This window comes from Emydura macquarii, unplaced genomic scaffold (assembly GCF_026122565.2).
Source record: "Emydura macquarii macquarii isolate MOO-44397 ecotype Brisbane River unplaced genomic scaffold, CSIRO-AGI_Emac_v2 contig_2473, whole genome shotgun sequence".
In the NCBI taxonomy this organism is placed as follows: domain Eukaryota; kingdom Metazoa; phylum Chordata; order Testudines; family Chelidae; genus Emydura; species Emydura macquarii.
This window is the reverse complement of record NW_027132610.1, coordinates 10,215,765-10,243,746: the sequence shown is the minus strand read 5'-3', so window position 1 is coordinate 10,243,746 and position 27,982 is coordinate 10,215,765. Positions and strand designations below refer to the sequence as shown.

The window sequence follows — 27,982 nt, the reverse complement described above, 5'->3', positions numbered from 1 at the left end:
CTGGGGTTTTGTTAGGGGATTCCAAGGGAAGAGCCCTGAGAGTCCCAACCCTGAAAGAAGGGAAGTGTAGAGAGACTGTGAGGAGAAGGACTGAGGTCTTGTCTATACTAAAAAAATAAGTCGACATAACATATGTTGACTTTCAGCCACCACAGTAATTACTGCAGTGGCTGACGTCTACACTGCCCTCCTTGGGTCGGTGGAGTGCGTCTTCACCAGGAGCACTTCCACCCACCTAAGAGGCGCAATGTGGGGAGCTGAGAGCCAGGTCTCTCAGGTCCCTGCCAGGAGCCCCACAGACTAGCTCCAGGCAGGCTGCCTGCCGCCATTCCCCGCCAGGAGCCAGCCCCAGGTTTCCCCCATCCCCGTTCCCAGGGGGAAGCAGGCCAGGGCTTCTTGCCCCTGGGGAGTGGGGTCCAGTTGCCCCAGCTTCTGGCACCCCCACCCCCTCGCCTGCTCCATGCTGGGAGCTGACAGCCTTGTCAATCTCATGGATCAGCCATGAAATTGACAGGGCTGCCCGGCTCCCTGTGGGAGCAGGCGGAGAAGCTTCCCAGGGCTTCTCCTCTCCCTGCCAGGAGCTGGGATCCAGTCTCCTGCTCCCTGCCAGAGCCGGCAGCCTTGTCAACGCAGCCAGGAGCTGGGATCCAGCCACCTGCAGCTTCTCTGGTTCCAGCTCGCAGCTGGGAAAGGAAACAGCCGCCCGGCTTTCAAGAGCCAGGGCTTGAGCTTTCTTGTCCATTGAAACTGACAAGTATGATAGCCCCACCACCTATGTAAAAGGACGCAGTGTCCACATTGACACTGTGTCGCCCTAAGCAAGTTGACAAAAGCCCTACACCTCTTGTGGAGGAAGTTTTATTTTGTCGAAAAAACAGGACGGTTTTGTTGGTGGAGGGGTGATTGTAGTGTGTACACCAGCCCTGTTTTGTTGACAAAATTCATGCAGACCAGGCTTGAGAGGTTGAGTAGGAAGAAACCCAGGGAAACAGCAGCAAGGAATTAGATTGAGCAGACTTTTGCTGATGGTTATAGGGTCATTGGACTGGAACTTGGTTGTATCGAGAGGTTCCAGGTTTCCCTACCAGCAGTAGTTTGGTGGCTTGGGGCTGGAGACGGGGACAAGGATGACAGCTGTAAGAAGAGGGAGTCGGGACCATGGGGCCCAAAGTCAGCCAAAGACATGGTAGAAGATGTTGTTTTGCTGGAATTCTTGTTACTCTGAAAAGAGTGGACTAAACTATGACCTGGCCAGATGGCCAAGTCATAGGAAGGTGGACCATCGGAAGACCAGAGCAGCCATTAGAATGGAGTGCTGGAGGGGGAGAGAATTGCTACACCACCTTTGGCCAAGAGGAGGCACTGAAGCAGTGAGTCCACTCCTTCACAATGAGAATAAGGACACTGAAAAGAAACTAAATGATTTATTTGCATTGGTTTTCACTGTAAAGGATTTTGGGGAGATTAATAATCTTTTCAGGTAATACAGATTAATTACTGTGTCAGACTGAGGTGTCAAAAATTAGGTGCTAGAATAAAGTGATAAAGATCAACAAGTCACCAGGACCTGATGGTATTAATTGGTGAGTTCTGAGGAATTAAGTGGGTGAGCAGCTAACAAAAACAGGAAATCTAATTAAAATCAGCTACTATAATAGAGCATTGAAAGCTAGCAAATGTTGTATACCCCCATACCATTATAAAAAATCAACAGACGTGACCCTGGGATTTATAGACCCATGATCCATGCTTCAGTACCAGACAAATTGTTTGAAGAAATAATTAGAAAAAAAAGTGACATACCAGCATGGGTTCTGTAAAAGAAAATCTCTCTAGTCTACTAGAATTTTTTTGACCATGTCAACAAAATAGTGGATGAAGGAGAAGAAAAAAAGTTGGCATAGTATATCTGGACTTTCAAAAAGCTTTTGACAGAGTTCCTAACAAGAAGCTATTAGGAAAATAAAGAAGTCATGGATTGGGAGGTAAAGTTTTGCCATAGATTAGTAACCGGCTAAGAGCCAGAAAACAATAAACGGTCAATTTTCAGTATTGTGAGTGGCTAATATTAGGGTTCCTGAAAAGCTGCATTCAAACTGGTTTTAATATGTTGGCAAATGATCTGTAAATGAAAGGAGACAAAATGTATAGGTGATAAAGATTATTTACGTTCTTCAAGATTAGGGAAGATTGTGAGGAACTCCAAAGGGACCTAATAAATCTAGGTGAATGGGGGCAGCATGATGGTAGATGTATTGACAAATGGATGGTAAAGTAAGTTTCAGGGAATGATTTTCAACTACTTAGATGTATTTCTCAGCTCTAAGTTAACTGTAATCACTCACGAAAAAGAGATGAGTGTCATTGTGGATAGCTTATTGAAAACCTCCTCTCACTGTGCATTGATTAACACCTCTCCCCATGCTAAGTTTCCTCTTAGCACTGCTCAGAGGCAGCAAAAGTGAAAGTTCACTATATTGTATTTTTTTGGCCAAAATCATATTAAGCAACCACCAATTTTAATTGCCAAAATAATTTGGAGCCACTTTGTCAAGCAATATTAATAAGTTTCCTTGTATAAGATTTAAAATGTTATTTATAAAATGATAAAGACATATTTGAAAAACTTGGAGTTTTTAAAGTACACTTACATAGCTAAAAACAGATCAACCGTTTTTACTTTCAGTTCTGTTTTCTTTAGATGAGTTGTAAGATGAGCTTCCCCTCCCCAATTGCAATACATTGACTCTGCCATTTGGAGGAGTCTGTGACACATAATGATGAGTTGAAGGAATCTAAGTTATTTGCAAAGAAGAGTCTTCTCTCGTGAAATAATCCAAACGCAACGGAGAAGTACTTGATCAACACAGGTAAACTCTATATCCTGATTAGATTTATTATGTTTTTAGCATATTAAAGTTTAACATAAGTTACTGTGACTTTTTGGGCTTTGTGCTGGTCATTTGGAACATCAATTATTCTTCAAATGAAGTGCCACCCACATCTCATCAGAAGAATGCGTAGTTGCTGGACATTTGAGAAGTAAATTGTAGCTTTAGAAAATTAGCTCAGCGTCACTTCAAGCCCTCGTGCTTTTTGAAAGGTGTGGAGTTTATCATCTTTTCGTAATGAAACAGTTCTGCTTTTGCTAAGTCTATTCAGTGTTTTCCTATCTGCTTTTTTCATTTCACTAATCAGTGTTAATATTTTTGATTTAGTGCAGCAGCGCCTGTGCATCTGTCTGAGTCTGTTTAAAAAACAAACATAAAGTTTCCTTATCTTGGAAAGCTGTAGAAGCTCTGAGGAAAAAATCTGCTTCTGCAGCTTTCTGTGACATGGAAGCCAGATAGGTTTTGTGCTTAACAGGATTCTTAAAGTTTTAGATACTAATATTGGGTTTGTTCTTTCATAGTTGAATGAGGGTTATGTGTTGTTTGTGGAATTTTCTGTAAATCAAGTGAAACTCTGTTTCCATAATAGTAATCTTGATTGATGTTTTCCACATTGGAGTATGATTGCTTTTACACTGCAAAATTGCCACTAACCTATATGAGCACTGTACCTAATTTAAATCTTCACAAATAAATATTATTTTACTACTCTGTTACAAAGGCTTCTTATTTAAAGTGCAATAGTTAAACAGGTACTTGAACTGTTTTACTTTCCTTTGCTTCCATTCACATTTTAACTCCAGGTCCCCCCTCCAACCACCCCCTCCCTCCTTCTCTCCCTTCCCCCCACCCCCACCTTCTAGGAATTTTCTATTTGGCCAACCCAGGTTGAGGCTTTGAGCATCAATCAAATAGGGGGGCACTTAAGAGTAAAGAGAATAAACTCCTCTCAAAAGGGTTGAGGAAGTGGCTACTGTAGCCTGTTCAACTAACCTGTTCAACAGGACAACCAAACTTGGAACCTGTGTGGCAGCAGTCTGCTTTGTAACTAGAGCATTGGGTCAGGTACATATATAAAAATACATTTGTGAACGTGTGTGTATAATATATATATATATATATATATGTGTGTGTATGTGTCTCTCTCTCTCTCTTAATGTTAAAAGAAATAGAAGAGTCTCTAAGAATTCTACTGTTGAATATGAAGTTTTTGTAATTTTAATACATTAACCTCCTTTGCATTTCTTTCCACAGTCACTTTGTAAATGTGGGCTCCAGTTTTTCAAATATTTTTATGCACATGCTTGGCTTTACTTGTTTATGCAGTCCCATCGACTTCAATGATATTACTCGTGAATAATGTTAAGTGGGTGTGTAAGTATTAGAGAGACCAGTACTCACTTCTCCTTGTTAGTATAAATCTTTAACTGACAACTTAGTGTAACAAGTCAGGAACCTAATGACAATATTAGGCATGTTCTGCTCTTCATAAATATACTGTGTTAGGTGTGCCTCTATACAATAACATTGCAGGCTTTATTCTTTCATTCTTTCTTTTCATTTCATTCATTTTACATCTATGGATTTTATTTAATTTTCTCATCTGTTCATCAGTATCTTCTCTGGACACCATCAGGCCTTATAAGGGCAAAATATAATAGAACTAGAGAGATGAAAAAATAGTAGATGCCATTTGATTGGGAAAGTGAAGTGGTTAACTCTAGTCCAAAAGGAGCATAAACTTCCGATAGTCAGAGCTAACCTTTTGACTTTACTGAAGGAAGAAATCTTAAGGTTGGGAACAGAGGTGTGGCTAGAATGGTAGTTTGGAGTAGCTTTAAAAATGTAATTGGTGGTAGTGTGTGTGATTATATATACATATAGACACTTTGTAGTGGTTATGCATCAAGTTTCTTCAATTTTTAAAAACGTTGCTGGTTTGAGAGACGTTCCCAGTATTTAAAATAGGAAAAATTGCTGGAATGAGTGAAATTTTATAACGTAAGAAACTTAAGTGCACTTGTATCTGTATGTAGATGTATGTGCTGAGTGCATTTGGGCACTATTGTAATACAAATAATAAATAAGGGGGAAAGTACCTGCTAATCCTATCAGATAATGCCATAGTATTATCATAGGTGAATAAGTTAGGACATGCTGGTCGTACTTCAGTGGGAAGAATGTCCTCTCAGTTCATTATAATCAATATATATACACAAAGGATTGAGAGTCAAACTGTGGACTAGTTCAGATAGTTCCTTATGATGCCTGATAAAACACAGTTATATTTACAATGCTGAAATAGGCCACTAAAAGTTAACAAGAACATCTGTGTCTTATGTTAGTATGAATGCAGAAGTTCTGTTTTGCAAATGATGGTTCAGAAATGATTGACCTCTACAAATTAAGGGAAAAAAAGCTCAAGAATGGCTTTTAAACACCCACTTCTGTGAACTAGTCTCCCATTAAAAACACCTTTTACTGTTTGTACATGTGAGCAATCATTACTAGTATTTCTGCCACTACATGAAAACAATTTTTTGCTGTACACTGCTTCACAGATTTTTATGTAATCCTTAATAAAGTACCATTAATTTGCATACCCTGTAAAAATAAATATTATTTAATTGAAATCATCTCAATTTTCAGAGAGATGTAGGAATACATTGTATTGCGGGTTATTTGTTTTTATTTCATAAATTACTTAGAAGAAAAAAATTCTTACCGGATGATCTCTTTTCTTGGAGAGATCATGTCTGCCATTTTTCTCTAGAGGTTTTCTTGCTTCTCTGTCTCAAGTTTGGGGACAGACTTCAGATTGTTGCCTACACAGAAATAAATTGCACACCCATCTGTCTGCACGGGATCCAGAGAGGCATTGTGCTCCTGCACTGCCTTCCTGTTCTTGGCTTCTGAGCAGTGTGGCTGTGATGGAGCTATGCTGACACAAACTCTCCAGCCAGCCAGTACCCAAGATCCTTCAGAGGGTGAGACCATAGTAAAAGAAGCACCTAGAGCAACATTAAGTTAAGCCTGGAATCCCTGGGAGAGCATGGAAGGAGAATATATGGAGCGTGCCTGTTCCCAGGTCTTGCCCATGTGGATGAGCTTCTGTAAGATCGTTGGAAGGACTGATGCTCCTAAGGCCTTTTTTTACACACACAAATTGCTCTGATTTTAGATCAGTTTCTAAATTGAGTCATATCTGAGTAGCTTCCTTGCTTGAAATGGAATTGCTTTAAGGTGATTTATGGCTTGTCCTAAACAATGGGTTAATTTGTTCTATGAAGCTGTGATTTTCTAAAGCACACTAATGTGCTGCACATCAATTGGTCCATGTAGACCCTGCTGATGCACTTTAACGTAATATTGTTACAAACAGCACTATGTTAAAGCACATGAGGGACCTTTTAGTGCACACTCACAGCAGGACGTAATACTTTTAGTGCACACTCACGGGAGGACGTAATACTGTTACAAATAGCACTATGTTAAAACACACGAGGGACCTTTTAGTGCACGGTCACAGCAGGACTGTCAGGCTATATGGACTCTCTCCTCAGGCCCTATGCCACCAGCACTCCTAGCCATCTTCATGATACTGCTGACTTACTGAGAAAACTACAATCCATCAGTGATCTCCCAGAAAATACCATCCTAGCCACTATGGATGTAGAAGCTCTCTACACCAACATTCCACACAAAGATGGACTTCAAGCCATCAAGAACATTCTCTCTGATGATCATATGTCACACCTGACAGCTGAACTTTGTGACTTTCTCCTGACCCACAACTACTTCAGATTTGGAGCCGATATATACCTCCAAGTCAGTGGCACAGCTATGGGCACCCGCATGGCCCCACAGTATGCCAACATTTTTATGGCTGACCTAGAACAACGCTTCCTCAAAACTCATCGCCAAACACCTTTTCTTTACCTACACTACATTGATGACATTTTCATCATCTGGACCCACGGGAAAGAGTCCCTCGAAGAATTCCACCAGGATTTCAATAATTTCCAGCCCACCCTCAACCTCAATCTGGACCAGTCCACACAAGAATTCGCTTCCTGGACACTACAATAAAAATAAAGGATGGTCACATTAATACCACCCTATACTGAAAACCAACTGACTGCAATATGTATCTTCATGCCTCCAGCTTTCACCCTGGACACATTACACGATCCATTGTCTACAGTCAAGGCTTAAGATACAACCGGATTTGCTCCGATCCCTCAGACAGAGACAAATACTTACCGGATCTCTATGAAACATTCTTAAAACTACAATACCCACCTGGAGAAGTGAAGAAACAAATTGACAGAGCCAGACGGGTACCCAGAAGTCACCTACTACAGGACAGACCCAACAAAGAAAACAACAGAACACCATTGGTCATCACCTACAGTCCCCAACTAAAATCTCTCCAACACATCATTAAAAATCTACAACCTATCCTAGCAGATGATCCGTCTCTCGCTCAGGCAGTGGGCAGCAGACCCATCATGGCTTACAGACAGCCCCCCAACCTGAAGCAAATACTCAGCAGCAACCATGTACCCTACAAAAAGTCCAATCCAGGAACCTATCCCTGCAACAAACCCCGTTGCCAGCTCTGCCCACACATCGACTCTAGTGACAGCATCACTGGTCCTAACCACATCAATCACACCATAAGAGGCTCATTCACCTGCACATCCACTAATGTTATATATGTCATCATGTGCCAGCAATGCCCCTCTGCCATGTACATTGGCCAAACTGGACTGTCACTACACAAAAGAATAAATGGACACAAATCAGACATAAAAAATAATAACATCCATAAACCAGTCGGAGAGCACTTCAATCTCCCAGGGCACTCTGTCGCTGACTTGAAAGTTGCTGTACTTCTCCAAAAAACTTCAAAAACAGACTTGAAAGAGAAACTACTGAGTTAGAAATGATCTGCAAACTTGACACATTCAAACTGGGTTTAAACAGGGATTTGGAATGGCTATCTCATTACAAGAAGTAATTTGCTCTGATCACTCATTCTCACCTCCTACTCAATGGTTGTCATTATGCCTCAAGTACCCGGCTTTTATCCACCTACCCCATTGTTATCTATGCCCTTGGATATGCATATGTTGCCTTCTATATATGTTTCCTATTTGCTGTATCATTTCTACCAACTGCATCTGAGGAAGTGAGCTGAAGCTCACGAACATTTCAGAGTTATGCCCAACCTCCATTCCTGAGGTGTTTGTAACTCGAGGGTTCTACCGTAGTCTAATTTTCAACAAACTTGGCAGAAAGCTCCTCAATACAATTGATAGTGCAACTATGTTCTCAGAATAATACTGTTTGGGAAATATTTAGCTCCAGGTGATATTTTATGCATTTTACTGTACTTTTTTGCCTTCAGTAAAAGCAAAAGTCTGTCACATGACAGTCTGAGCTTGTTTGTACCATGTTCCAGTATGCTCAGGTGAATTATGCTACACGGGGTTGTGTAAACGTAGCAGAAGCCAGATGTCAGGAGGAGACACCAAATTGACAGCCAGGGAGCAGTATACCATACCGCCAGACCCTTCAGTGACATATGGCTCTGCAAGGACTGTGGGAAGCATCTGCATCTTTGCACAAAAGATAAGGCTCTGACCAAACATTTCCTGACTGCACATTTTAAGGCAGCTGTAACAGCTATGACAAAACAAATGTATAGCAAGCAGCCTTGAGCACAGATCACAAAGAAGCTACCACAAAGCGCCTGGTTGCAGATTAAGCTGCTGTTGAAGATACTATAAAAGTTGTGACCGAAAACATGACACATACTTTTAGCGTTGAACCTGGATCAAGCCCAGATAACAGACAGTCACTTGTGAACATTGCAACATCTACTGTGGCCCCACCTGAAATCGCAGGACGTTTGTGCCTATGAAAGAATGGCCCACAAGAAATGAAGCAGTTTGTAACCAGTAGGCTCCAAAGGGGTGAGGTACACCTCTTTGATATCATAAAAAGGCATAATCTCAAATCTGTTGCTACATCTCAACAAAACAATCAGACAAAAGAAGCAGCAGACAGCACAAGCAATATCTATTGATTGGCAGATATTGAGCAATCTGACAGTTATTGCCCAGTCTAGAAATGTTGATATCCAGGGTTTGTTAAAGTATGAGCTGTTCAACTTTCCCTCTTCATCTTGGATGGATCGCTAAGAAAGACCCAAGAGCAACACACTGTCTTGGCTGGAGAAAAATCTGATGAGCCAACAATAGCTATTACTGACCTATGGTGCTTCTGCAGATTGTGTGCGCTGATAAGTGTAAAACTTTTGGGGAGCTGGTTGATCAGCTGCTGAACATTATCTTTGAACTAAAACATCAATACACTGCTGTTGTTGGCAACAAAAGAATCAATCAAATCTGCTGAGAGAGTCCTCAGAGGGAATGTCCAAATGCAAGACGTTTGGAACCCCACTGTGTTAACACCATTATCAAAGCAATACTTGCAGATGATATCAAATTCAAAGAGGAAATCAAACATTGCAACTTTCTCATCAGTGACTGGATCATTAAGTGTGAACAAAGTTTGTCACCTGAAGAGTATATTGCTGGTGGGTTTCACAACATCTCACAAGCAATGAAAGTAGTGCCTAATAACGATTCTGCATACCAGAACTTGAAGCAGATCATGGGGAAGCACATTCATGCATGTTATTGCATGTTACCCATGCAAAGCAAACACTCAAAATAAACAGGATGCTAATGTGGAGCTTGGACTCAAATGTTGCATCTATCTGCCCCAAGACATTGCTCTATTCTTGGGATAGATAAATTCTATTTCAAAACTGTTGTTGGCCAAAAGAAGAAATTCATTCCCATGCATAGAGTGGCTATGGAGCTGGGAATGGACATTGTCTTATACTGCCAAATATTCATGCTGTTAATGGATGTGACTGTACTTCAGCTTTCAGTGACATGGGGAAAAAAGAGATGCTGAAGACAACAGCTGAGAACCAAGAGCTCACAAAGGGGTTTGAAATGTCTTGGGGGGAGTGTATTAAGATAGGCTGCTTCTGTGTCTTCCTCTCTCTCTTACTGGTATCTTTACTGTACTATGGTAAGAAACAAGCACTTCTGGATAATGTGCACTATGCATTGTTTGCTAAAAAGAACAAAACAAGTGAGAAACTGCCACCAACAATGGACTCTTTTTCAGGCAGTACCTGAAACATGCAAATTATTAGTCAAACACATGGAATTATGTAACAATTCAGTATCTTCAAGCGTCCCTTGCCAACAGTGGATGGGTGATAGATAGCACAGCACTTCTTTTTCCTAATTTGATGGTGCTGCCACCTACTCTAGAAGCCATCCTCATCTTTTGTGCAACGTGGCTGTGAGAGTACCTGTACAACAAGGCGATAGAAATGCTGCAGGGAAGATTTGGTGTGTTCCGATGCATGCAACTGTGACCGTGACGAGGGTCATAGCAGGGAATTGAACACATCCGACACAGATTCTGAGTAGAAATGTTTCAACTATTTGTAAATTACTGTGACCATTTTTGTGAATAAATATAGCTTGAAGGGGTGTTGCATTAGACAGTCAGCTCAGTTATATGTAGGGGTTACATAAGAGTACATGGTTATATTTTGTTTTTTGCATGATATAGTCATACAGGACATTCTACAGCCCTTCTACTAAGAGGCATTGCTGTTTATATAAGTAGTTTACATGAATTGTCCTTGTATTCAGTGATAGTAAGAAGATAATTACAGGTGTGCCATGTGTGCTTTACACTTATGTCCTCAGCTGAGCAGATAATATCAATTACGTTTTATAATTAGGAGATAGGGTCTTATCTGTATATTTTCATAACAATAGGAGACAGAAAAACTTTTCTCAGATCAGTCCATTCTACAAATTACAAATGCTTTGCTGTATTACATGGTACAAACAAGCTCATAGTGTTGTGCGACTACAGACTTTTGCTTTAACTGAAGGCAAAAAGTACAAGAAAATGCATTAAATATCAGCTGGGGCTATATATTTTCCAAACTTTCCCAAACAGTACTATTTTGAGTATATAGTTGCATTATCAGTTGTATTTAGAAGCTTTCTGCCAATTTTGGTGAAAATTAGACTGTTTTCTTAAGTTGTTGTTTTTTTTAACGTTTTATTTTATGATTTTTTCAGATTGGAAGCCTGATCATATTTGAACATTATGTGATACAGAAAAACTGCACCATTTCCGGCATGTACGCCCACCCTGGTCGTGAACACCAGATATGTGTCTATTGGGGCAGCAATGAAATTTTTCTAGCTGATGGGTCACCCCTTGGTGCCCAACATGGGCCCGGCCTGGACTATAAAAGAGCATCGATAGAGAGACATTCTAGGCAGGCTGGTTTGGAAACAGACTGTTGGCATACAGCAATGCATAGAATTGAAAATGTGCCGGCTGGCAGCCTGACTCAGCAAACCGGTCAGATTCCTAACACTGATTTGTCTTAATTAAGGACAGGAGTTAAATGGGAGGATGATAAATGTGTACATTTCCTCGGACGTTAAAAACTGTTAAAGTAGTCTTCTATTTATTGTGCAACTGTCTCTGCACCTTCTTCCATGCTGTCTCTTCCACGTGGAACTCCTGCCAAGAACTGATGTGTAAGGCCTCTTCCCTCTGTTCCTTCCAATCCCTCCTCAAGAGCTGCTTCTGCTGTGATGCTGGTGAAAATCACCCTGTCAGCGATGGCTAAGTTGAGGAATAGATGGGAATAGCTGACTTTTATTTTATCATTTTTTAAATAAAAATTTATAGTATATAAAATCTAAATTGATGTACACATCTAGTTTCCTATTTCTCCCCACCCCCCTTTGAATGATGCTTGTCTTCTTAGGCTTTGTCTGTACTAGAGAATTGAACCATTAGTAACTGAGGTGATGGGTTATCCCCACTGTAAGCACTTATAGTGCAGAATATCTGCACTACCATTGTTTCAGGTGTTGCCCTGATTTCACACTGAGGCCACGTCTACAGCTGAAAGCTTGGTCAATGTAAATTAAATCAGTGTACAGGCAGTGACTTTTGTATATGGTTCAAGTTCGCACGTACATGGACACTTGTGTCAGTGTGTACTCACCATGAGTGGTTGTGTCCAGGGCCCAAGCATCATTGTTTTGGGCCTGTACAAACTTTTAACACGGGCCCCCTCCTGTAATGGGGGTTGCAGCCTGGGCCAGCCCCCCCAGGGCCTCTGGGCCCTAGTAAAGTGTACCCTTCCCCACTCCCTATGTGGGGGCTCTAGTTGTGTCAGTGTAAGATGTGGTGTACTACGGATAGGTATCCCAATGTGCCTTGTGCTGCTGGCTGGGTCAATGCCTTGTGGGACATTTTCACAGTGCTTTGTGGGTTACCAGTGACTAACCCAGGGATTTCTGGGGACTAGGAGTCAAGTTCCCACCTTGCCATCCTGTAATGCTTACTCCATCCCATAATTTTCATGCTGTTTTTTAAAACTCCCACAGTCCCGTGTGCTACTTTTCTGCTGTTTCTCTGGCAGAAGCATGGATCCTACAGAGCTCAATGTAGTTCTAATGGCCATTGCTAATCAGGATGCATGATTCTCCTGTAGTTGCAGAACTTAAACAAGTACTACTACAACAAGGCATGTGATGAGGAAGATACGGACATGTTCAGGCACAATAACTGGATGCTAATGGACATAGCAAAAGAAAATGCCAGGTTGCTGTTGGCATTGCCGGAGCAGCTCCACATCATAGAGCGCCACTTTTGGGGCCAAGAAATGAGTACTGATTGGTGGGGTTGCATTGTAACGCAGGTTTGGGATGACAAGAAGTGAGCTGCAGAATTTTTGGATGCAAAAGGCCACATTTTTGGATCTATGTGCTGAGCTTGCCCCAACCCCCCAGGGCAGGGACTCCAAAGTGAGAGCTGCATTTGTAGTGGAGAAACGAGTGGTGATCACACTCTGGAAGCTTGCAACACCGGACTGCTGTCAGTCAGTGGGCAATCATTTTGGAGGTGGAAAATCCACAGTGGACATTGTGATCCAAGTGTGTAAAGCTATTAAGTGTATCCTGTGACTGTGACTCTTGCTAATGTGCTGGAAATAGTGGATGGATTAGTAGCAGTGGGGTTCCCGACTGCAGTGAGGTGATATGTAGTGCACATATCCTTATTCTGTCATCACCCCACGTTGCCACTGAGTTCTTAAATAGAAGGGGATGCTTTTCTATGGATTTGTGAGTGCTATTGAATCACCAGGGATGTATCACCAACATCAGCGTGGGCTGGTCTGGGAAGGTGCATGATACTCGCATCTTTAAGAGCACAGGGCTTTTCAAAATGCTGCAAGCAGGGATATTTTTTCCTGACCAGTGCATTACCATTGGTGATGTTGAAATGCCAATGGTGATTCTGGGGCCCCAGCCTACTCCTTGCTCCTGAAGCCATACATTGGCCACCTCAACATCACCAAAGAAAGAGTCCGCTACGGGCTCAGCAGATGCAGCATGACTGTTGAACATGCTTTTGGTAAACTGAAGGGTTGCTGGCGCTATTTACTGACTACGCCCCCCTCTGCATCCCATGTCTCCCACTGCCTGCTGTTTGTGGCAGGGGTTTTCATCTTGGGATCCTAGAAAGTGGGGCCCCTTCCAGGTATGGCATACAGTTTGTTGTAGAAGTGGCAGGTCTGCAGGGCAGGTCTGCAGATTTGTTGGTGCCTTCCCTTACCGTCTGGTAAACTTGGCAAAGTTCCTTCGATTTTTTGCAGCACTGTTGCTCATCCCTGTTGTGGCCCAGTTTCAGCATCCCTTATGCAACCTGCATGTAGAGCTCTATATTTCAGCAGCTGTTCTAGAGCCACGTTTGGGCAGTTACTTCTCCTCACATGCCGAGCAGATCCAAGACTTCTTGCCTCCTTCAGGCAGGAATGTTTAGTAGCTCTCTGTGCTTATGGAGCTGGCATTGCTGGGTGTACACCACAAAGGAGAGCTTATAGGTGTGCTTGCCAAGGTGGACAATCAGGAAAAAGCATTTCACAAATATGCTGGGGGATTTAAAGGGGTCTTCTGGTCTCTCTGACCCCAAGCATTGGAGTTCAAAATTGTGACCAGAGTAGCCACTATTGTGGGGACAGGTGCATTGTAGGGCAGCTGCTGGAGGACTGTCAGCGTCCACACAACTAATACACTATGTCAACCTACGTAGGTTAACTGTGGCTGTGTATTGCTTGGGGAGGTGGTGCTTTGTGTTGATGTAATCGGATGCTTATGTTGGTGGAAGACCAATTTTGGTGCATACGCAACTAGGTTGACACAAACAACTTAGGTTGACCTGACTTGTAGTGTAGACCAGGCCTAACCCTGTATTCCACCCCTGTAGCTGGACTGTCCTCTGGGTACCTCTCAGTTCCTGGCACAATTCCCTGAAACAGTGGCTTGTGAGATATTTGTATAGGCCTTGTCGGATATCTTGGGGAGCTCAGGGTAATTGAGAGAGAGGAGATCAACTCCCATAGTTCCCTAAGGTAACTCCCATTTAATCCCCTGGACGCAACATAATTTCCTAATATTATTCTCAAAATGAAGGCTACTATGAATTCCTAGTTCTCTCTTGTTTAGCAGGAAAGATTTTGGCTGGAGATTTTGAAAAGCAGTTATGGGGTGGGGCTTGTGAGACAACCGGGATTGTTTTGCTAGTATCTACAGAGAGCCAGAAACCAAGATAAATAGGTTATGGAGTTCATCATGCAAATGTTCACTCACCACTGCCCAAATAGATAGCTGGGTGCTGTTCTTGGGGATGATCTTAACTGGAGCATCAGTTTTGAGTCCAGTCATGACCACAGACTGGCGGGACTGAATTGTTCTGGAGATTTCGGGCAGGCAGCAGTGGCTGGACTGCTGATCTTTAGAATGAGGAAGGAAACTTTTCTGTACCTCAGTGATGAGGTAGCGACAACCGTGCAGTACCAGATGACAAGAGTGAGGGTTACTCTCACTCTGGAAAAGTGTGTTAACTGTCTTTGTTAATATTCTGGGTTAGCAAGATTCCAAATCAGTTGGCCATCAGATTGGGAAATCCATGGTAGGTGCTGTTGTGGCTGTGGTTTCCAGGGTAATTACACAGTGTGTTGTGGGGCATGCGATCCTGGTGTCTAGTGTGGCAGAAATCAGAAGGTTTTAAACAGTTGAGCTTTCTGAACTGTGCAGAAGCCATTGATGGCACATGTGCCATTCTATCCCATACCCCCATCAAGGTGAGCCCGTTAACAGAAAAGGGAGCTATTGTATGTTGATCCAGGGCTTAGGGGATCATCATGAGGAAAATTGATAATACTCACTTTCACCATAGTTCATGTAATCTTTTCTTGAAGATGCAAATACCAAAAGATGAAGGTTCAGGGTGTGTATGTATTCACCCTTTCAAGCTGATGGTAGAGAATTGTATACAGAGCTGAGGTAGGACTCTTCTCCTCTGATGCAGCTTTGAATTTTTAATGTAATAGAAGTTGTAGTGTTAATTATGAGCTTCTATTTATTTATATGGTGAGAACTCAGACAACAGGTGTGGCTGTACCACGGATTTATATAGTGGGCATTATGATATTTTCTGTCTTATTATCTGTGTGTTTCCTAAAGGTTTCTAACATTCTGTTAGCTTTTTTTGACTGTCACTGCACATTGAGCAGATGTTTTCAGAGAACTATCCACAATGACTCCAAAGATCTCGCTCTTGACTGGTAACAGCTAATTTAGACCCCATCATTTTGTATGAACAATTGGGATTATGTTTTCCAATGTGCATTAGTTTGCATTTATCAACATTGAATTTCATCTGCCATTTTGTTGCCCAGTCATCCAAGTTTTGTGAGATCCCTTTGTAACTCTTCCCACTCAGATTTGGAGTTAACTATTTTGAGTAATTTTGTATCATCTGTTCTTTTATTATAGTTTCAACTAAGTTGCCAGGTATTAAAGTAGGGTTACTGGCTTGTAATTGCCAGGGTTGCCTTGAATTTTTTTTAAAAATCTTCTAGTCATCTGGTACAGAGTGATTTTAAGCAATAGGTTGATTTTAAGCAATAGGTTGAATACCACAGTTAGTAGTTCTGCAATTTCATATCTGAGTTCCTTCAGAATTCTTAAATGAATACCATTTGATCCTGGTGTGACTTATTACTGTTCAATATATCACTTTGTTCCAGCACATCCTCTATTGACTTTTCAATCTGGGGAAGTTGCTCAGATTTGTCACCTAAAAAGAATGGCTCAGGTGTGGGAATCTCCCTGCCATCCTCTCCAGTGAAGACCAATGCAAATAATTCATTTAGCTTCTCTGCAACAGCCTTATCTTCCTTGAGTGCTCTTTTAGCATCTTGATCATCCAGTGGCTCCATTGAAAGTGTCACAAGCTTTCTGATTGTAATGTACTTTAAAATTTTTTTGCTGTTGGTTTGTGTCTTTGCTAGTTGCTTTTCAAATTATTTTTGGCATGCATAATTATACTTTTACACTTGACTTGCCAGGATTTTTATGCTCCTTTCAATTTTTCTCAGTAGGATTTGACTTCCAATTTTTAAAGGATGCCTTTTTGCCTCTAAGCACCCGTTTTACTCTGCTGTTTAACCATGGTGGCATTTTTTTGGTCCTTTTATTGTTGTTGTGGATAGAAACCAAGAACAAGACGTTTCAGCTAGAACCTGAAATGGTGAAAAAGGTAAATTTATAGTCAGTTATGTGATGATTTTCATTCTTCTTGTATTTCATTCCTATTTCTTCTTATATTGGGGACTTTAAACACATAACCTTAAAATTAGTTATCTAAAAATATATTTGCAGATGGCCTTTAACTATAGTGTCACTATTGTGATAGCTAGTATTTGAAACCAAACTTGAGGAAAAGACATTTGTATTTAGTTGCTAAGATGATGTGAGTAAGGATTTAATAATCAAATCAAACTGTTTATCAGGTTTTGATATTTTTACATAGGAATGTCGGAATTGTCAGATGGGATCAGATCATAGTCCAGTATCGTGTCTCCAACACTGGCCAAAACCAGATGCTTCAGAGAACGGTGTAAGAATCCTACAGTAGGAATATTTTGAATCTGCCCCCACTTAGGTCTCATTCTGATTTCTAAGGCCTTGTCTACACAAGAAAGTTGATGCAAAGTTGTTGATGCAAGTCACAGTGATGATCAAAAAGCGCTGTAATTACAACACTTGCACCTGTCCCTACAGTACTCGTGTTGCCGAAGCACATCGAGCGTTAGTGCTCTAGCATTGACAGTGAGAGCAGTGCACCGTGGGCAGCTGTGCAACACGTCACCTTGTGCTGCTAGGAGTTGTGGGAAGATTGAGAGGATCGCAATGCATCATAGGTGTGGGCTCAATGTCCCATGATGCAGTGACTTCCGACCTGTCATTCCATGGGTTTCCGATTGTGTTTTGCGGCATTTTTCAATGGCCCCAGTTTCCTGAGCTCCCGCCATTGCTATCTGAAAGGATGGATCCTGCACTGCTCTCCACTGTTGTTGTCAGTGTTCTGAACACATTGCGGCTGGTCATGCTGTATATCATGAGTTCCCAACTGGAACTGGAATCCGAGGCACCTGACCTGCTGTGTGCCATGCAAACAAACAATGCTGGATTACTGTTTGCATTCTTGGAGCATCTGCACACAGTGCATCACCGCTTTTAGGTGTGTGAAACAAGCACTGACTGGTGGGATCGCATCGTTATGCAGGTCTGGGATGATGAGCAGTGGCTGCAGAACTTTTCAATGTTCAAAGCCACCTTCATGGAACTCTGTGCAGAGCTCACCCCTGTCCTGCGGTGCAAGGACACCAGAATGAGAGCTGTCCTTTCGGTCAAAAAGCGCATGGCGATCACCATGTGAAAGCTGGCAACTCAGACTGCTACCGGTCAGTCGCTAATCAATTTGGAGTCGGGAAGTCTACCATAGGAGCTGTGTTAGTGCATGTGTGTCAGGCCATTAATCTCATTCAACTATGAAGGACTGAGAGTCTTGGAAATGTGTGCAAAATAGTGGATGGCTTCGCAGCAATGGGATTCCCTAACTGTGGTGGGGCAATAGATGGCACGCATATCCCAATTTCAGCCCCGCACCATCTTGCGATGGAGTATGTCAATAGAAAGGGGTACTTCTCTATGGTACTCAGCGCATGTGGATCACCGGGAGCATTTCACTGACATCAACATGGGTTGGTCAGGGAAGGTGCATGACACACATGCACCTTTAGGAAAACTGGCCTGAACAGAAAGCTGCAATCAGGGACTTTCTTTCCAGACCAAAAGATTCCAATGGGGATGTTGTTACACCCATAGTTATCCTGGGAGACCCAGCCTACCCCTTACTGCCATGGCTAATGAAGCTTTATATGGGCAACCTAGATAGTTGCAAGGACCGCTTCAATAACAGGTTGAGCAGGTGCTGAATGACTGTTGAATGTGCTTTTGACAGATTAAAAGCTCACTGGTGATGCCTTTATGGCAGGCTAGATCTAAAAGTAAAATATTCCCATGGTTATAGCCACCTGCTGTGTGCTGCATGATATTTGTGAAGCTAAAGGTGAAAAGTATCCCCCTGGGTGGAACGGAGAGGCAGATCGCCTTGTGGTTGACTATGAACAACCAGATGTCAGAGCTATTAGAGGGGCACAACAGGAGGCCATTTGAATCAGGAAGGCCTTGAGGGGCCATTTTGACAATGAGTAACAATAAGGTGTTTTTGTAAACAGCAATGCGCCATGCTATGACTGCTAGCCAGCTTGTACTGTGTATCAATGTGAGGTGCAACCACCATGTGCAAGAGGCAAAGATTGCTTATTCTTCACAGAGCATGTCTTTATTAAATGACAATTATTCACAGCACACACAAAAAGCTGGGCTGGAGAGGAGAAAGCAGTGACGGGCAGTGTGAGTTATGACAACTGGATGTAAGTCCAGCTATCGTTCTGGAAGCTGTCTGAAGGAGTGGAGTGAATGGGGTACCAAGACGAGCCGGGGGTTTGGTAGAAATGTGTGGGTGGAGTTTGGGAGGACATGGAAAGCAATGCTGTACTGGCTGCAAGGGGGGCAAGCACGCATGAATTAAGTCTGAGTGACTAGCAGTTCCGTTTGCTCCTCCCTGGCTTTTATCATGTGCTCATGACCTGCTATCACTTGCTCCTGGTTTTCCCTCCTCTCCTGCCTATCAATTTTCTGATTTTCAGACACAGTATGTCTCTGTGCCCTTTTTTCTTTTTTTTTCTCTGCAGAGAACTGGGGGAGTTCTTGAAACATCTCTGTGATCGTTTTCTTATCAGCTGCAGGCCTTCAGCAGGTGGGTGTGGGTGTGGGGGGGGGGTTTCCCCTTCAAGGACACATCTGTAGGAGCACCGGAAGCAATGAACAGAAGTATGATTGTGAGTGCAATAACAGCATTGATGCGTTACTGTAAAATACACCTCTTTCTCACTGTCCCCTGGCAAGCGGACAGCTCGACAATCAGCCAGGGCATGGTGTGTTATGACCAGGGCGAGGGAGCACTCAAGCTGGGGAAAAGGTTCTGGGTGACTGTTTGGGGTACTGATGCCGGTAGATAGGGACAAAATTTCAAATTGTGCCCCCATTTTCCACAGGCGGGGGCCATAGAAGCTGATATCTCACTCCTGAGAATAAGCAGGGATGGTAGGGTGCATCTTTTCCATGTGAGCAACTTTAAACCGTTCCTTATGTTGCTCTCCAGTTTGTCACTTTGGTCCCTGTGCAAGTGATTGCCAATTGATGTGGGAAAGTCTTACAACGGGGGAAGAAATAAAGCAGCTTTGCCGAGGAATCTCCAGCAGAGAATTGGTGAATACCTCCAGGAAAGTTTCCTAGAGATCTCTCTGGAGTATTTCAATGAAAATTCAGTGTGCATTAACACACTTTTCTGCTGCACTGCCTAGCTGAACCGTGGAATGGGAAGCACATGCAAACACAGCTACTCTTGTGCATTTCTATCCCTTCAGCCACCTGTATAGTGCAACCAAGCAAAAGACAGCTGTACCTCAAGTAACTGAGCAGCATCAGCTCAAAATAATCACTTACCCAAGCTCCCCTCTCCTGCATCCTGCACGCCAGAGCTGGAGGGCTGGGACTGGCTCAAACCCCCCAGGGTCGAGAAGAGGTCCTGGCTCCTCATGTCACTAAATGACCCACTCCCCTGCTCCACATCGTCCTCCAACTCAACCTCCTTATCCACAACTTTTTATTCTGGGTTGAATCTGGTGTCCGCTGCCTCTGGGCCCGCAGAGATATCCACAGGTCTCTTGGTGGTGGAAGTGGGGTCGCTGCTGAGGATGGCTTCCACCTCTTTAAAGAAGCGGCAGATCTTTGGCTGTGCACCAGAGCAACGGTTTGACTCCCTGGCTTTTTGGTACCCCTGCACAGCTCCTTGATTCTTACACAGCACTGCAACGTGTCCCATTCATAGTCTTTCTCCACCATTAAAAAAGAAATTTGACCAATGACCATATGTATCGAAGTTTCTTCGGCTGGAGTAGAGCTGGGACTGCACAGCCTACTCTTCCCAAATGCTGATCAGATCCAGAAGCTTCGGTGTACTCCAAGCAGGAGAGCGTTTGGTGGGTGGAGATGCCATGGTCAGCTGGGAAGATGAGATGTGAGCTCTCCACGCTGACCAAGGAGGAAGTAGAATTTCAAAAATTCCTGAGATTTTAAAGGGGAGGGACAGATGGTTGCAGGGCAGTGGAGTTCAAAATGATGGCCAGAGCGATCAGGATGGGCATTGTGGGACACTTCCTGGAGGCCATTTACCGTGACAGAACCAAGCACGGTGTGTACATTGACGCTTTGTTGCTAAAAGTTTGGTGCAAAAAGCTCTATGGCTCTCATCGAGGTGGTTTTATTTTGTTGCAAAATTAGTGGAAATGGGGGCACAATTAGTGGGCGGAGGGAGGATTGCAGTGTGCACACCACTGTTTTGGTGCAAAAAGCTGACTTTGGTTGACAAAAGTCTGTAGTGTAGACCAGGCCTAACAGGTAGAGTTTGTCTCTTGCCCTGAAGCACAGGATTTAATATCCCTTCCAGAATGTAATTGTCAGTAATTATGGCAACTTTGGATATTCTTAATATCCACATAATTATCTAATCCCCCTTTGAATCCTGCTAAATTTGTGGTCTTAGTTTCTTCCTATAGCAGAGTTTCACAGCTTAATTACACGTTTTGTGAAAAAGTATTTCCTTTTATGACTTTCGAATTTCCCACCTTTTAATTTAATTGAATGTCCTTGCTCTTGTGTTATGATGCAATGAGAATGGAAGCTCCTGATCTACCTTTTCTAAACCATTCGTTATTTTATTTATCTTTAACATGTCCCTTTTATTTGTTTCCTTTCTAAGGTAAATAATCTCAATCTTTTCAATCTCAAGAGTAATTTAACCTTTTCCCTCCAATATTCATTTATTGCATTTGTTGACATTGTTTTATTTGTGATTGTGTTGCCCATTCTTGTAGCTCGATTAGGTCTCTCTGAGCACCTCACGGTCCTCTTTGGTCCTGACTAACCTACATAACTTTATCTGGAAAATTTTCTATCTTTCTATTCACCTCTCTTTTCAGATGATTAATAAATATATTAAACACCACAGAACTAGTATGGTGCCTTGAGGCACCCTGCTGTTAACTTTTAACCATGATAAGAATTGAACATTTAATCCTACACTTTGTTTTCTGTCTCCTTGCCAGTTTTTGACCAAGACAATACTTTGCCTCTCACATCATGACTGAGCTTCTTCAGAAGCCTCTTGTGCCGAACTTTCTTGCAGGCCTTTTGGAATTCTAAATAATGTCAAGTGGTGCTCCTATATCCACTTCGTCATCGATAGTTTCAGAGAATTCCGAGAGAGACCGTTTTTCTTTTGTTGAATCTGTGCTGATTAGACCCTGTCAGCTCGTGATCTTCCAGATGTTTTGTTATTTTCTTTTTAATTCAGTCAATCAGTTTGCCAGGTACAGATGTAGGGTTTATATACTGGTTTATAATTTCCCAGATCACCTGTAGAGTATTTTTGAAACATAGGTACAATTTTTGCTACTTTCCAATCCTCTGAAATAGTAGCTGTTTTTAATGAGAGAGTTCCATGTTTTTGTTAGCAATCAGCTATTTCGTATTTGAGGTCCTTCAGAACTCTTAGATGTAAACAATTTGGGCCTACTGACTTATTGCATTTCAAATTAGCAGTTTGCTCCAGCACTATTAGTTCTCTTTCCTCGGTTTCTGAGAGTACCTTATATTTGTTATCAGGAAAGATCAGGCTCAAGATAGGAATCTCCCCAACATTCTCAGTAAGGAAGGATGGTGCAAGGAAATCATTTAGCTTCTCAGTAAGGGCTTTACCTTCCTTCATTTCTCTTTTTAATTCTTGGTGAGCCAGTGGATCCACCAATTCTTTTTGCAGACTTCCGTCTTCTGATGTATGAAAGGAATCGCTGTTTCTTTTAACATCTTCAGATATTTGCTTTTCAAACTCCATTTTGGCCCTTTTAATTTCCTTCTGACTTAATCCTGCTGTAATTTATGCTTCTGTTTATTGACTTCACAAATTCTGAAGAATTTCTGTGCGGCTCAAATACACTCACAAACCTTCAATGTATTCATAATTGTTTTCTCCTTGCCCCCCATGCCAGGGTCCCCCATTCTCTAGGTTCCCTTTTTGTTCTGGATTATGCATATTTTCTGAGACGCTATTATTTTTCTTAGTAGCATCCTTAATAGCTTTAGGGCCCTTTTCACTAAACTTCTCATTTCATTGAAATCTCCTTTTCTAAAATACGTTTTTTAATAAAAAATAAAACTAAGGGGTCACACACTTTGTTGCTTCTGTAGACTGAAGTCATTGCACACACTTGGAGCGCTTTGGAGCCCTCCATTCTCTGCCACAAGTTCTCTGTGTGCCTCCCTTCTAACCTCCTCTATTTCAAGGACTCACTGCAACCTTACAGCCCTTCCCCCATGCCAGAGGTTCTGTATCTTCCCATTCTCCATCATTCCCCACCATTCCACACATGCCAAGTCTCTGTGGGTCCCCCATTTCTCCCTTCACCATGTAACAGGGCCCCTTGTGTTACCCTCATTCTATATCAATGTCCCTCATAATCAATAAGGTGTTCTGCCCACTGATGCCTAGAACATTCCCTGAAATGTCAGAACTGATCAGTTACAACGTTCAAAATGTATTGTGTTGCATTCACACAAGAAATGCCATCAAGGTGAGTGTAAGGCATGCAAACTTGGCCAATTAATAAAATATAATGAAAATAAGCTTACAGACTTTTTTTAATTGGGAAACCACACAACAGCTTTCTCTCTGTGCTGTTGTCTTAATTGGGTGTATTACAAAGAAGTGTATTCCCTTCCGAATGCAGTAGGTTTTGAAGTGAGCCGGAACTCAGTGGCATGCTGTACTGGCACTTCTGTGGTGGCCCCTGGGGTTTTAACCTTTCATTTAAAAAAAAAAAAAAAAAAACTAGCTCTTTTTGATGAAAAAATAATCTTCAAAATGCAAATAGATGCAGTGCAGTTTTCTTGAGTCTGCAGATATAGATTGAAAGAACAGCCCTAAGAGAGGTGCAAACTGCCCCCCATTCATCTTAGTGGGTTACTAACTGAAGCTTAGTAACAATGAAAATGACAACATGAACCATGAAACTGCTGATCACTTTTGCAGAAACTTGAGATTGTGGTCTGAGTTCTCCCCACCCCTGCCCTTGCTATTCATGGGATACTTTTCTTGTGTGTGTATGTGTAATGCTGCATATGTCAGGTTTCTCTCTTGTGTTTTATTATCAGGGTCCTCTCCAGGCTTGTTGGGGCCTCTGAAGATTCTCTGTGTTTTTCTCAGCATTGCACAAGTCTCTTTTCATACCAGCTTCCCTTGTGAGATGGGCTAGATCAGTGGTTCTCAAACTTTTTGTACTGGTGACCCCTTTCACATAGAAAGCCTCTGAGTGCAATCTCTCATCCCCAGGGGCACCTGGCCATGTGGGCTCCCCACTCCCTCTTCACCCCTAACCCCCTGCATTGTGCCCTCTTCACCCCTAACCCCTGCAAACTCCTTCTGTGCCCACCTGGGGAAACAGACCTGCATGCATGGAGCGGCTGATATTGCTGCTTGCTGCCACCTCAAAAGCTGATCCTCTACGCACTCCTGGGGGGCTGTGAGGCAGGGGAGCGAAGAGCAACATCAGGGCTCCCTGCATCCAGATCACTTTCCCCACTTGGCCTGCATAAGGGGAGGGCAGAGAGCAGCAGCTCCAGGAGGGGAAAGTTACCTGGATATAGGGAGCCCTGGCGTTGCTTCTCACTCTCTTCCCCCACTCCCCACTTCCTTAGGTGGGCATGGAGAAATGTGGGGGGGGGGTGTGAGCAGTATCTGTGTATCACCGCTCATCTCCTCCCCCCATGTTCCTGACAGGAGGAAGTAGGGAGGCTCACACAGGCTTATGCACCTGGCCAGGCTCGGGGTTCACAGCTCGCGACTCCTATGTAACCATGTGACCCCTGGTTTGAGAACCAATGGGCTAGATGCAATTCTTTTTGGAGCCAATTAGCAACTCATTCCCTTCTAGTGACAGAGGATGAAATTCACCATTGTGCAGAGGGTCAGGTCAGCATAAGACGTTACGCACCGATGAAGTCCCATGTAAGGCCTCCTGCTAGGCACCACTTAAGTCCAACTTAAATGGTGCTTTAGCAATAAAGCTGATGTGGTGCATAAGCCTTGGACTGGCCATCTGCACATGGGTGAGATGGGTATGCTGTCTCCTTCACCGCTTTCCCAGCTCCTGTTGGTTTAGGGAGCAAGGCAGAGGAAGCCATGTTATAAATCTAGGTCTCTTTGAAAGTAGCTGGCCTAAACTGTTTAATAACTGTATAATGAGTTTAAGCAGTATTGGAGAACGCCTGCCAGATAGGAGACTGTTTCCACTTAGAGATTTTTATTGAAATATTGGGACTTAACCCAGGTTGGGAAAATTCCAACAATGATTTTTGACTCTGCATTGAATATTCAGCTACAAATTATTTTCTATCTGTTATTATTTAATTAGGTTTTATTATATCATTATTTGATCACAAATATCACTACCAATGAGTTTCTTTAATTTAATTCGGTGTTACATTGGATTATTGCAAATTACTTTTTAAAATGTCTCATCTTTAAATACAGCTTCTCCTTAGGGTAGTCTCCTGCAAAACAAAGCTACCACAAATATGCCAGCTGGTGACCACCTCTGTGAGTACTGAAGATTATTGGTGGAGCTTCTGAGTCCCTGCATTCAACTTGATGGGATTTCTTTCCATCTATCTGGATGTCTGAATGTAATGTGATACCTTACCACATGTTTAGCAGAGCCACAGCTTCAAGCACCTCTGCAGTTGTCTGTACATCAAAGACCTGGTTCCCACGCAGAGCAAAGAGAAATAGTAATGGTGGGGGAAAGGACACACACAGCTCCTGGCGTGGTGGGGAGAATGGAGGACCCTGGTATGGGGAAGGGGATAAGAGGTGATGGTAGAGAACTCCAGGCAGGGTGGAGACTGGGCCATCCTGGTATGCAAGGGAAGGGAAAAATGGGAGGTACACACAGAGCCCATGGCATGGGAGGGGGGAGGGGACACAGAGCCCTTGGCATGGGCAAGGGAATGTAGGGAGAAGTTACAGCAAGTTCCTGGAATAGAGAGGGATGGGGAGGGTGGCACAGGGGAACTTGTGGATGAGAATGGAGGGATAAAAGGAGCCCCTAGTATGAGGTCAGCCTAAAAAACCTCCTGTAAACCTCCTAGTTTATATAGTGTCCCAAACTGTACTAGGTGCTTGACCAACACATAAGAATAATAATCTAAAAAGAGATTACAGTCTAAAAAGCCAGCATACAAATAAGCATAGACCAAGTCCAGCAGAATTTATAAAACCTTTCTTTTAAACAACCTAGGAAAATAAATACAAAAAGCTCTCTCTAATGCAACTTTAGGTTACCTAGTTAAGTGCATCAGGAGATGACAAAGTTAAGGCTGAATGCACAGATGTAACTCTGTCTCTTTGTAGGTGTGCATAGACTTACAAGATCACATACTATTTTTCAAATAGTAGAATAGTTTTACAACCATGGGTATGTATCATCTTGTATTGTGCACAACTCTGTGTATGGCAGAGTTTATTAAAGTCATTTGTATGAAAAGTATATAGAAAACAGTACTTAAAGAACTATGCTGAAGTGTAATTATCTGATCTACTACACACAGAGCCCCTCATCCTAGTATCTGAGTGCCTCCCAAAATTATAAAGTATATACAAAGATATATCACTCTTTTTTTCTCTCCAGTCATTGGAGACTGCACTTGTTTTATTCTTTTATTGTTTAGTTTGTTTGGCTTGTGGTGTTACAGTGGGACAGGCTAAGTTGTAGAAGGGGGTCTTGTATTTTTCTACTGTTTGTGGTCAATTTACAGCAGTAGTGAAGAGCGCTATGTTCCAAGGTGTGTTTACAATTAAATTACAAAGTCAAATATTTCAGTAACTAAGTCGCATTCCATAGTATTTTATTAATGCAGTTATTTCCCTTGTTCTGGTCTCAGTTGATCAGCTGGTGTTCCCCCAACACAGGAGAGCTCTTCCAGCATAAGCTAGCATGTTTTATGAGAACTCTTTCTCCATTCTGGCATAGAGGCCATATCCTTGTTGAGAGGGGTTATGTCTAGCCATGGGAAATGTACATATGGTTCACTGGGGAGACCATAGTCAGCTGGTGTATGTTAGAACGGTCTCTGGGCTTCTATAACATGATATATGGGGCTGAGGCAACTTGAAAATCAGGGAGCTATAACCTGAAAAACTGAGTTTTTTATTTGCTTTGTACAACTAGTGTTAAAAAATATATTCATAACTTTCAAATCAGTAATGTGCAAGTATAAATTCTGTTAATAATAAATTCCCGTAAAAAAATTCTGCTTAAATATATATTACATGTGCAAGGGTTAAAGTATTAAAATATCTAGTACTATTACTGAGAAGAGAGTTTGTCATAAGATATACTGGACCACTAGGACTGAGAAATTGAGTGTACAAGAATAATAAGAAAAATTACAAAATACTACATGTGCATTTATGGTTGTGGAATTTTTTACTATGTTACGCTGAGAAATAATTTGATCATGTAATTAGACAGATTCATAATGCATATGCACAAGGGATCAAAGTTAAAATTCCATGACCAGTGTGGAAGTGGTGTTCTTCTCTGGAATGTGACTCTTTGAAAATGACCTCCAAGGGGTTTCATATTTATTGCCTTTCAGTAATTCAGGTTGTTCGGGTACAGAGCTACAACAGGCAAGCATGGCAGCCACATGCAAAATTCCTTAGGAAGCACATTGTATAGCACTCCTTACACTCTGCTGCCAGATACTTACAACATGCAGGAGAAGAGGCCCTCCTCCAAGTGCCGAGTCAGCATTATGCCTGTGACCTCTACGTATGTGCTGACATGATGGTGAGAGTTCCCCCAACCCCCCCATCTTTCCTCCACTAACTACACCACTAACATGGAGATAAGGCAGTTGATACCCATTCTGAACTAACACAACAACTAAAAATACAAGAAATTCAGAGATGCGGTTCTTATACAAATGTTAGAAATCACTTCATTGTCCATACATGATATTTTAGTCAATACTGTCACATATAGATAGTCCCACTGACTCCAGTTTCGTTAACAGAATTGGGGCTTAGGGTCTATGTTCATCTTGGACTGAAACATGAAAAGTAGGACATTCACTCATAGGCTCCTTTCATGCAGAAACAATCCTGGATTTCAAATTTGACTGTCCATCAGATATACAAAAAGTCATAGTTTGTTTGTATTGGATTTCAGATGTGCAGGTGCCCTTATGTGTGAATGGGAGAAACAATTAAAAAAAAAAATTCTTTCATGAAAATGTCCTGTTAAATCTGAGGTCTCCAGTTTGGAGAAGTAACAATAATCTGAAGTCACTGAGTCT

General features: G+C 42.3%; 1 long non-coding RNA gene across 2 annotated transcripts in view; it reads left to right on the top strand.

The window, feature by feature from the left end:
- Nucleotides 1–11,721, top strand: part of LOC137162980 (uncharacterized) — a 36,620-nt gene extending 24,899 nt beyond the window's left edge. For both annotated transcript variants that reach the window (XR_010922593.1, XR_010922592.1), the window contains 2 exons: nt 2,702–2,870; nt 11,084–11,721. This is a non-coding gene — a long non-coding RNA (uncharacterized lncRNA). The remainder of the gene's footprint in view (nt 1–2,701; nt 2,871–11,083) is intronic.
- Nucleotides 11,722–27,982: the final 16,261 nt, after the last annotated feature.